Below are 12,599 nucleotides of genomic sequence, written 5' to 3'. Positions count from 1 at the left end.
GCGGGAAAAGCTCCTGCACGCGGGTTCTCTGTTGCAACAGAACACTCCACCATGCAAAAGAGCTGCAATTTGGCGGGAACATGATTTAGCGATGCCGAAGCACACACAAACAAAAAAACCACAACTTTGGGTTGTGACAGTACTCAGTACAGATTAGTTAGAGTTTGGTAGCTAAGTTTTCTGAAGATCTTGTCTGGACTGAGCATGGCTCATCCTTTCATATCTCCAATGCTCCAGCCAGACTGTTCACATGCTAGTCCCACTGGGTTTAGGACAGTAGGGACTGAATTAGTCTTTTTCTGCAATTGCTTCTTTCAATGCTGAGGAAACTTGTGACATCCAGCACAGGAACTGATAGCAGGGACATTGTGTCTCTTTTAGCCTGAATTGTTCTCCCCATTGTTTCAGTCGGTGAGTGTGTCTACACAAGATGCTTTACTGCACATTACACTAATTTAATATGCAATGGCCACGTCTACACAAGACACTTACTGCGCAGTAGCTCATTACTGCTGCACAGTAGTATTGCTGTGCATAAACCATGATGCAACACTACTGCACAGCAGTAATGAGCTACTGCACAGTAAGCTTCACTAGACAACCATGCTAGGATGCTACTGCACAGTAACACCAGTTACTGAGCAGTCATTTAGTACTTGGTAATGCAAGTACTAAATGACTGCATAGTAATAACTGTGCAGTTAGTGTCTCATGTAGATACAGTGATGCTTTAGTGGCTGTCTATGCTGGGAGAGCTGTCCTGACTTGGCAGGACACTGCCTCCCAGCCATGTGGAGATCAGGATAGGTCCTGATTGCCACATGGCTGGGAGTGCACCTCCCTTCCCCCATGCCCAGCCCAATCTCCCCCTGGCTGGGGTGGAGCTGCCTGTTAAGCCAGGACAGGTTCCCCCTGCCCTCCAGAGTTTGGGGCTAAGCCCCCTGTGCCCCCTGCCAGCCCCAGCTAAGCACTGCTGCAGTGGGGCAGAGCAGAGTGGGAGCAGCCCTGGACTGAGATGCTCCTGTTGGTCTCAATTTGCTCCTGATGAGGGCACATGTGGAGATGTGTAGTGGGGAATGCTTTAATGCACAGAAAATTCAGACACATTAGTTGCACATGTAGATGCACCCAGTTGTAGGAAAATGAGGAAATAGGTAGATCAGTGGTTATGCAAATCTTAATCCAGGCATTTCTTCTCTTTTAAGTGCTTAATTTTGCAAGCCTAACCTGTGTATTCCTTAATATAATTGTATACTAGACATTTAAAATATTCTCCTTTTTTATAGGAAAATCCAGGATTGAGGAGTAAATTAAATGCAATGTAATTATCTTGATATCATAGCTATGCTGACAGTTCATGAAATTGTCTACCATAGATCTCTGACAAGAAAAAAATAATTACTATAACAACATTTGAAGGCACTTGAAAAAAAAATTAAATCATACTAAAACAATATTTGCTCACACTACATGAGTCATGTAGATCATGAATTCTTGAAATCAACAAAGACAAGGAGAGTTTTCCAGGAATTGTGACAGCAGGTCAGCATTTCATACCCCAGTGATATCCATAGAAAAATTTAAAAAAAGAGGGGTTAACATACACAAAGTCCCTTGGTTAACAGGTTTCAGTTATGAACAAACGACTGAGTGCCAAATTCTGCCTCCTGATGCATGTTGGATGCCTTCTCCATACTTGATTCCTGTTGAAAGCTCCTCTTGATATCACTGGAATTTATGTGCAGAGCCGTAAAAGTTGATGCCCATTGGCTCATAAGGTGAGTGCAGAATACATCACATTGTAGAGATCCATGCAAGGGACCTGGGGTTTACAGAGAGACTATAAGAGCAGAATTTTACCCTAAGGTGATGAATGTCACTAAATAGGTGATATAAAATTCAGTATACCCAGGGAAATAGATATAATGATAAAATACATGTAAAATATCTGTGGCCAGTACACAAAGACTTTTGTTTTCTTTACCACTAGGCAACAAGAAACAGGGACCCAAGTTTCGCTCATGCCCCCGTAATCTTCTATGTTGATATATAGTTGATCTGAAAGACCATCTGAGAGTATATGAGAGGAGAATTACAAAAAAAGTCCAAGTTCTGTTTCTCTACATGCAATAACTGGGTACTTTTTCTTTGTGTTCTTTTATTTTAGAAAAAAATAAAAGCAACAAACAGAAAAGAACTGCTTTTCCATGTAGACTTCCTCTGTAGCCTGCTGCATCAATTCTGCCTTTCACAATGCATGCGGACAGACAGAATTCTTACAAATTTAAAGGTACAGTATAGAGAACATGAAATCATAGCACACAGCTTATTGCACAGTCACTCTAACATAGCTCTGATGAGGTGAGCTTCAGCTCACGAACGTGTGTGCTAATAGATACATATATCTTCTTTAGTTAGCCTATAAGGTGCTTTCTACTTGACTTCAAACTAACACAGCTAACTAGGTGTCTCTAACCTACATACACCTTATAAAGAGAAACAAGCAAAATATTTTGTTGCGTTTTGTATTTCTTGGTTTAAAAAAGGCCTTAAAATACATGCTGTATGTAGCAAACTTGTCCACTGGAGAACAAAAATGTACCTATCTAAAGCTGAACTCATTTTTCTTCAACCTATTGTTGCCATGCCCAGAATACTTGAATAGCAATACACCAGGCAACCAATTGCGTCAGTAGAGTGCCAGTCATTTCCATTTGTTCACTGAACTGGCAGTATTTCAGCTTCTATCTCAAAACTCCTATCCTTCAAGGAGAAAAAAAATCTTTTATTGCCCATATTTTAATTGGTCTGTGAGTAAACAGAGAACTTTTTAGCCATCCAGGCAACATTATTGATGAGCACTATTCACTTTAGAACCAAGACTAAAACAATACTCAGAGGTGTCATCTGCAAAGGTGTAAAAATGAGTAGTCAAGCGGAATGATGATAGAGGATCAGGCTTTTTGTTGAAAGCACATCCTTAGGATTCCCTGAAAGGTTTTGAAGTCATAGGCATTAGATATTGATTGTGAAGAAAGGAATACACATGTAGAAAACCACTGGGTCTCTAAGGAGTCCTTTTGAAATCAAAATGCATTGGTCTACCCAGAGGACTATCTTTGAAGGATCAGAGCCATTCAGTATTAGTTCTGAGCTAGCTGCCAGCCCAAGATGTGTGCATATGTGTTGTGGATCCTGTAGGCTATGATGTGAACCCAGTTTGTAACTTTTGGGTCAAATTTACTTCTCAAGTTACAGCAATCCAAATCCATTAGATTTAGTTGAGATACTACAGATTTACACCAGTGTAAATGAGAGATAAATTTGACCCACATGATCTTCTCTTCTGCTGCAGTGGTGCCTTTTAACATTGTACATGTATTCCAAGCCCAGCTAGATTTTAAAACAAAGCAAAAATAAGATGACAATCTTCCATTCCTTGTGTGCTGCCAATACCTGTTTGTTGGTATCACTATAATGATATTAAGCATCTTTTGTTCATACAGAAGCATAGAGAGCTTCCATTCTTCCTTTTGATTTATATGTAGGACAACCGTTTGGTGCAGAGTGCTGCAGGTGTATGAATGTGTGCATGTCGGTGGGGAGTTTGCTGATAGCCACAGAACTTTGTTAGTAAGTTCTTATTTTGCATCAGATTTGCCATTATTTCTTATTTTGTGACTAAGCTTAATTCTGCAGCTGTTACCTAATACAGACCCTTGCTGTCTTTGTAAAGGACATTGCAGAAATATAACTTGTATACATGCAAGAACAAAAAATAAAACAACCCCAAATCAGCAACCCTGCCTTCAGCTTCTGAAACTTGAGAAAGGGTTATAGGTACTGTATAGTTAGTGCATCAACAGTTTCCATTGGCAACTGCTGCAGAATAGCATGATACCAGTTCAACAGCTGACATAAAATGCCTTTCCATATGTAAAGCTGTGCCTTAAACCCACAAGGGACGCTAAGAATAAACGTTGTACTTTCTTTTTCTTTTGTCTAACACCAAATGGGTTGTGAAGAAGTACTGGATGCTTAAAAAATGCACTTATAATTTTGGATCCAAGCTGTGAGAATACTCATTGGAGACAACTGTTCTCTCATGGGCTAGTCTTGAATAAACAATCACAGCTCTGTGTGATATTACTTCTTAACCAGATTCTAGCATTGAGCTGTTGGCTTGCCATGGTTACTCGCCTTTTAAACCAATGTTTCTTTTTCCTTCCCTTTTGCCAAGATTCCTGCTTGCTTGGCAGTGGTTCGCTCTCATTTGAACTTTTGCCCTCTTTTAATCTCCACCAAATTTTAGTCTAAAAGAACCTTTCACTGATACCTTTTGTTGTCCTGCATTTCTTTTGCCTGTGAGAACTTACTTGGGGATCTAGCTCACTGGAATGGGCTCAAGTGGCTGTCTTCTTCCTCTGAGTAACCAGCACCTGACAATGACAAGCATCTGTAAGAAGATTAGAAGACAAAACCACAACAGCACAAGATGCTATCCTGTTCCTGGAATAAAATTAAAAAAGGAAAGAAGGGACACACACACACACACACACACACACACACACACACACACACACACACACACACAACCCAGGTCATTCCCAATGAGATTTATTTGAGCTTGTCACTTCCAGGGCCTGCCCTACTTGAATTCATCTGAGGATAACACAGTTAAAACTCATGTAAGAGCATCATTATGCCATGTAGGGGATCTAAGCTCAAATCCGTCATGCCCAGGACTAGTGAAACTCAATGGATTTTGCAGAGCTATTATGCTCAGTCTGTGGGAAAGGAAAAGTGTTTTCAGTAACTCTTGAGCAGGTCTCAGCTATTCCCTCAAAGGTGAACTGTCAACTTTTGTAAATAGGATAAAATACTTCCTTCATCAGAAAAAAAACAGCAGGTAATTTGAAATGTCTTAATTTTTAATAGGTCTGTTGCCCTAATATGGAGTTCTTAATGCATAAAAACAGAGAAGGAAACTGAGGGGCATGTTAGAAGTTTCCTTCCAAAAAATTGCTCAGGAACCTATGGGCCTGATTCTGTACCCATTGAAGTCATGGGGAAAAATTCAATGGTCTTTTCAGGGAGCCTTGGCAGGCCGTAATGAACATCTCCATTAAAATTACATGTTATATATTTATCTTCTGCATAGAAGTATGTAAGGACACATATATGTTATACCCACACATGAACATATGCAGTTGAGTGAGCCCTTTCTAAAAAAAATATTCATTTCTGTAGGAAAACAAACTTTTTTTTCCATGAATATGTTTTGCAAATCTCTGGCTTTAGTAGGAAAAAAAGGTATGACTATCCAAAATCTCTCAGTTCAATGAATTGGAGTGAATCATTTTGGCTGGCTTTTTAATCGAAAGAAAAGCCCATTTAAAGCCTCCAGGAAATCAGACATCTTTGACATCCAATGATGTCAGACATCCTTGCTCTGAACACTCAAGAATGAATCAGAGTAACATCTTTCTGATATGTATATCATAAATGCTGATTAGTCAAACTAGGTTCATTCTCCTTAATTCAAAATAAGCACATTTAAATTGAAATGTCCTTTTCCTGGACAAGACATGCAGAAGACCAGCTCTTCATCACCACAAACCTTTCTGACTAACATTTGATCTTTCCTTTAGTTTTTATTTATCTCTCTCCTAATTCTATTTTTCTTTAATTTGACAAAAGTATATACATTTTTGTTTCAAAAGTTTTAAATGGACTCACCTAACTAAAACTAAAGAAGAGATTCTTAAAAGAAGGGGCTACCATTACTCACACTCCATTATTTATTTACTTTAGATAGCCAGGTTATTTACCCTAGAAAATCAATACTCCAAGATAACGATCCAAGCTTCCTGTTTCTGATTTGGGAGCTGGCAATTTGTAGAGCATAAATGCTCATATTACAACAGTTTGGGTCCTGATGTGTGATGCTTGGCACTTTGTGAGGGACTCTGTTCTGCCATTCGTACCTATGCTGTGTAGTACCTTGCACCAGGAATACATCCAATGACTTCTATATGACTATTTGCACAGTACAATGCAGCTCATCAGGCCCTGCTTAAGTATTTGGCCTCATGACCTATCCATTGGTTACAATGATCCCTAGTAATCATTTACAATGCCTTTGGGCATCAATGTTTAAACATTCCACTATTCCAGTCCAGTGGGAGAATATCTTGTGTGGTTGTTGCTTTAAAACGAGAATCATGTGTATTATTTGTACACAGAGATGTAATGAGACATGGTGGGGAGTGTGTGGGAGAAGGACAAAAAACATGAAAGGAAACAGACTCAGGGAAACACAGAAGTAATCAATAAAATGTGGAATAAAGTAAAGAGAAGGAACCTTTAAAGTGCCTGAGCTTAAATGTCAAGAGTATTAGAACAAAGGAGCTTCAGGTAGAAGCATGTGTGACAGAAGAAAATTCTGACACTCTTACAGAAACTGGGCTCACTCCTGAGGATAGAAAGGAATGCAAACTATAAAGGACAGCAGAGAAGGACAGAAACAGAGATTAGGAAAGCGCACACATTTCTTTGTCTAAAACAACTAAGAGGAGCTGTGTGATTGTTTTTAGGTGATTCTGAGGTGTACAATTAGGAAAACATAGTTTAAAACCATTAGTCTTCAAATAACCATCTAAGAAGCCTGATGTCATAGTCTATATTATTCAGCATGGGATTGTATATGCTACTGAGCTATGACACCAATATCAAACTGCCATATGATAATACTTCCACTGTATTATAGCAACAAAAATAAGATTACTGTACTTCTACCAATTGTATTAGATCAAGAGTTGGTGCCCACACCGGACTATCCCTGGAAACTGGATCAGTTGCCAGCTGGGCCAGCCCTGCAAGCCATATAGGCCCCTACCTGGGCTGGTCCTACACAACTCATCTCAAGGGCTGTAATGTGGGCCATCACTACACTAGATTAACCATGAGCTTACACAGTTACATTTATTTCATTCTATGTGGCACCAGTCCAGTAAGTCACTTAGGCTAAGTACAGTTAGTCAAGAAGTCCAAGGCTGAATCGATTCAATCTTCATAGATTAGTCTAAACTGCATAGATTGAACCAATAAGCAAGTGAACAGACATTCACTTTTGGTTCTGGAAATGCAGCCACATGCCTGAAGTGGCCCAGGTCAGAAACTGGGAGGCACAAGATCACACCTCCCTGCTCTGCTGGAGCATACAGCTTGGGTCAAGCTGAGGGGGGAGGGGCTCCCGTGAGGGGGGAGGGGGCTACAGGGGAGGTGTAAAGCATCCTGGGATGCTGGGAGACTGAGAGTTAACTTGAATCTGGAGGGGGTCTGGGACAGAAGTGCAATAAACTGATTTAACCTAAAACAGTCAAGGCTGATACTACATCCATCCAGGTTTATCTTAAACTGGTTTCAGCCATTTTGAAAGCAGTTTACAGGCACTGAACTTCTGTTGTGTTACAGATTTGAATTGGTTTTTGATCACTTATACCAGTTTATGTGTAATTTCTGTCCCTAGCCCTGAGCACGGTTCAGAGTAAGTGAATGTATATGCCGCAGTGATTTCAAACATACATAAACATGTGCTTAAATATAAGCAGATCCTTAAGTGCTTTACTGAACTGGAGTCTATGTGTTGATTGATTACTTGGTTAATTGTGGGAGTGTCTATATGTTCATTAATGTGCCGGAATTATGGTGCATTAAATTTAGTACGTGTAATTACAGTGCCAGCACATGCTTTTTTGTGATGCTAATGAGCAGTAGACTAATTCTACTGTTCATTAGTGCATTAGCACAGGTTTTGCCTGCTGCACTAATGCTCGGTAGAATTAGTCTACTGCGCCTTTAGTGTCTTGTGTAGATGTGCCCTGTATGTTGTATTCTTGCACCAGGGTTTGGCAATAGTTCCAAAAACATCTACCTTCTCTATTTGAAGCAAAACTATTCTTGGTTGATTTTACTAATATTTGTATGCTACTATAGGTCCTCATGGCACCTGAAACACATAGTGTAGGACAGGGATATCCAACTTCTCAGTGGCTGGGAGCTGTACCCTGTGTAGGCAGCAATTGTGTGAGTCAAGGGATGCCCCCCTCTCCCACCCCAGACAGCCTACTCCATCACTACATGGTGCACATAGACAGCAACCCCCTGATGCACAGCACATGCAGGCAGCCATTTCTCCACTCTACCATGTGTTTGGGAAGTCACCCCTGCTGCTTCACTATGTGCATGGGCAGGCATCTCCCAACCACATGGACAGGCAGGCAGGTGGGTGGGCAGGCAGCCCCCCACTTTTGCTCTCCAAATCACCAGCTGTGGGCTCCTGAGTGCTGTGCTGCCCCCTGGGGCAGGTTCAGGAAACAGAAGCCAAAAGGGAAGCCCAGAGGGCTACAGACTAAATCCTTGCAGGCCACATGCAGTCTGCAAGCTGCCAGCTGGATAGCGCTGGTATAGGAAGTCATAACTTTCTGTTTGGTGGATTTTATAATCTAATGAATGAAAAATGCCTACTGCCTACATTTTCCTCAGGAGAGCTATGTGTGGAGAAAAATTAGTGTCCTTTTGGTGTGCATAGGAAGGCAGAATTTGGGAAGCCTACATAGGAATTCTGGCACACTTAAATGGGTGGGCTGGGGTGGACTGGAGAGGAAGCCCAGGAGAAGGGCAGAAGTTCTGCGTCTAAGGAGACTGAGAGATATCTGAGTTTGGCACCTCTATATTGCTCAATATTGTGCTGGGGTGCACTGTACTCTTGCACACTCCCTCCTCTCTCTCAATGAGAAGTAGCATAGCTGGCATTGTGAAGTGCCAGGAGCATGCAATTCTGCTCTCCTGAGAGGCAGAGCTTATTGCCACACATCCGGCACTGAACTAAGCTGGCTTGATTACTTTCAGTTGGGGAGGTCATGTGGTGCTCACTAGCACTGACTTAGGGTGGCATAGAGAGGCCTCATCAGGCAGTTCCCACACCAGCCAGGGAACATGTCAGCTTGGGCTTCTGCAGCTTGCTGAACTGCCCGGTGGCTCCTCTGCTGAACTCCTATGGACACTATAGGGCATACCCAGTCAGGTTAGGATTCAAACTATTAATTGTATTTTTATGAAGCTAAGATATGGCCTTAATAAAAGATTTTTTGCAAGAAATACATCCAGGCTAGATGTTTTTGGTATGAAGATGTCACCTGGAAATCATGTGACAACCTCAGCTCTCTGATGCCACTTCTAGTGGAAGCAAGGCATTCAGAAGCAACACAAAGACAATCCGAGGAAATCTGGGATGCAGGTAAACGCAGGCAAAGTTTTGTGAAGGAGGCAGTCTCATTTTTTTGAGCGATCATTTTATATCATCTCCCATTCCCTGTAAAGGTAGGTATCACACTGTGAGCATGATCATATTAGCCAGGACAGTGTAATGCTACCAGGTGAACAACTATGTTAATACAGCTTCAACTGCGGAGCCTGCTCTCTGTGCACTAGGTGTTTCTAGAAACCTGGTAAGTCTCATAGGCCAATGCAGTTACAAACCAGTGCTGTGCCTTCCCTCCAAGAACTCTGAGTTATGAGTACTTGCTTGACAATGAAGGATTTTGCCATGTGTTTCAACGGGACATTTACAACCTCACTCATAATTTTCTGAAATCTCTCATTCAAATTGTCAAAGTTTGACAACCTACTTAACAACATCAAGAGTCGAATGCCCCTTCATCTTCTTGTTTTTCCTCAACTGAATGATCTGTGAACAAACCAAAAGTGACAGCTATTGTGATGATAATAAGATTTAAAGGACCTACAAAAGATGTTTCTACCTCTCTCTGTTTTATTCAACACAAACAAGCTGACATTCCCTTGAAGAAAAGGTGGGGAAACAAACAACAGTTGTGCAAAACAGCCAATTGTTATTGGAGTTTCAAAGGTTGCCTATTCATTTCTCTCTAGATAGGGTCACTAGAACTGCATGAAGCATGCCAGATAATTTGACTCTAGGCCATCATTAATTTTCTGTTTATACCAATGATCTAATCCTGCCAGATGCTGGGTCTGCAATGAAACAATGAGAGCTGTGGTGTACTCAGCTTCTCACAGCTGGTGCACAGCAATTTGGCAAATTTGACTCACAAGACTTGCACAGCATAAGCTCATGCCCATGCCTTTTTATTATACGTTTGACTGAGACTGACATTTCTAATTTTTTCTGCAAATGTTAGCTCATATTTTTAAATGAATTTCTTCAGTTAGGTTCATATCCTATTAGCCTCCGCTTTCCTTGTATTTTCCAGCAAATGAATTTAGGAGGTTCAAGGAAATGATGTGTTTTTCAATGACTATTGATTAATATTTGCAGAAAGCAAATTTTCATTCTGAAGTACAACCACTTGCACCTGAAACTTCATCCTAAGAGTTATGCTCATTTAATCAGAGAAGCAAAACATCTTATGGGGCCTATTAAAAAAAAGCTCCAATTTTGAGTATGAACTACTCACCGTGAATTACTTGCAAATGTCACATAGACCAAGAATTATTTAATTTTGTTAAAACCATAGGATAACAAATATATATAAAGAAGAATCACAGTCAGCTAAGGGCCACTTCGTGATCAGAAAGAGTCAAAATTCATTAAATAAATGGTTTGCTACAAATTATTCTACTCCCTGACTGTGTCTACATGAGATATTTATTGTGCAGTAGCTTATTACTAGTGCACAGTAGCTCATTACTACCGCACAGTAGCATTGTGGAGCACAAACCATGATGAGACACTACTGCACAGCAGTAACAAGCTACAGTGCAGTAGCAATTAGCTACTATGCACTCAGCGTCATTACAAAGTTGTGCAGAGATGTTACTGGGTATGCAAGTAATAAATGACTGCAGTTGCTCAGTACTAAATGACTATGCAGTGTCTCGTGTAGATGTGGCCTCTCTGATCAAACCAGAAGGAGTTATGCTAAAGTCTAAGCTGGAGGTCTTCCTGTATATCCCACATTTAGGACCCTAATAGTCTGATTGCTTTTATTGCCAGAATGTGAGAGTGAGACAGTTGCTTTTTGATAAAATGTGTCTGTTTAATGGCAGACAAGGTTCTTTGGGTAAATCTGATATTTTTTATTAGACCAACTCAAATAGTTGGAAAAATTCTTCTTAGCAAGCTTTCGGGTATAAATACCTTTTGTCAGGGTTAATAGCATTCCCTTAACATGCATGCTAGAGTTACAACTTTATCACCAACTCACTTGGTGTTCATCATTCCTTTTTTTCTGTTCCTTACTCATAAGCAGTGATCTGGGTTTTCCTTTCCCATGAAAAAAAAATGTGTTTTTCCCTTTTGACTGAGAAAAACACAGATTTTTTATTTTAACAGAGAAATGTGGATTTTCCCCTTTTGCAAAGAGCATTCTGCAGGCTGGCAGAGTTCCAGCCTGCAAGGGCTGAGGGGAGCAGGTGAAGGGCGATCAGGCTGGGGGTGCCATGTGCACGTATACACTCACACATGCACATAGCCACCAGGCAGCTTGGAGAGCAGGACCCTGCAGCTCCCCACAGGTAAGTCTGGTGGTGGGGAGGGAGAAATTGAGACCCCCATAGGGAGGGAGGGAAGAAGGAAGGGAGGGACAGAGGGAGGTAGTTGGACAGGGCTGGGGCTGCTACCCCACATGGTGGTGCACGGGACTTGGACCTGGGGCTGGAATACACAGCCACAGAGCTCTGGCGGGGAGCAGGATGGAGCCATGGGAGGCTGGCTCTCTGCCACCACATGTACTCCTGGGGTGCTGCCCCCCAGATCTGTGCATGGGGCAGATGCAAGCTGTGGGCAGATGCAGTGGGAGCTGGTGTGGAAGCTCCTTGCCACTGCTAGCCCTGCACCACCCTGGTGAGGCACCCCCTGGCTGCCTGGCAGCAGCAGGTGTGGCAGTGCAGAGTTGTGCCTCCTGCTGTAGCTGGGGGCTCTCTCCAGCAGGGCCGGGAGAAGTGGGGCTGTGGCTGGGGAGTGAGGGGCACTGACAAGGCTGGGGGGCTGTGGCTTGGGAGTGAGGGACCTGGACCTGCATCCTAGTGAGTGAAGAGAGCAGAGGGACTTCTGATTTTCCATGATAAAAAACCCAAAATTAAATATCAAAATGTATAGGTACTTAGAATTTATTTTATTATAGTGATTGAGGCAGTGGGAGGCTTCCAAATTGCTTAAAAATTGTAAATATATCAGTAAAAGATTGTGGTCAACTGATACCTATATATAGAATGGCATTTCATTTTAATTGCAAATTTTGAAGTTTTTAAGCAGAGAATTTGCAATTTATCAGAGAATTAGTGATTTTTAAAAAAGAGAAAACCAGGATCCCTGCTCATAAGTTATACAGTGTTGCATAATTCATCAAGTCTATGCTGTATCTCACCCAATGAGAGGACAATAGCCGATTGCCATCTGTCAGAAAGGAGCTGTTTTTAAAGCTGCATTTGTTATCTGGTTCTGCTGAGTCATCTTGAAGCTCTCTTTCCTCTGTTGCAGTGGTTTTCAAATGCCGTATGTATATCACAGTGTTTTCGGTAGTGTTAGCAGAGCTAGGATGTGCTTTTACTGCTGG

The sequence above is a fragment of the Alligator sinensis genome, unplaced genomic scaffold, assembly GCF_000455745.1.
Source record: "Alligator sinensis unplaced genomic scaffold, ASM45574v1 scaffold342_1, whole genome shotgun sequence".
Lineage (NCBI taxonomy): Eukaryota > Metazoa > Chordata > Crocodylia > Alligatoridae > Alligator > Alligator sinensis.
Note: the sequence above shows the minus strand (reverse complement) of the source record.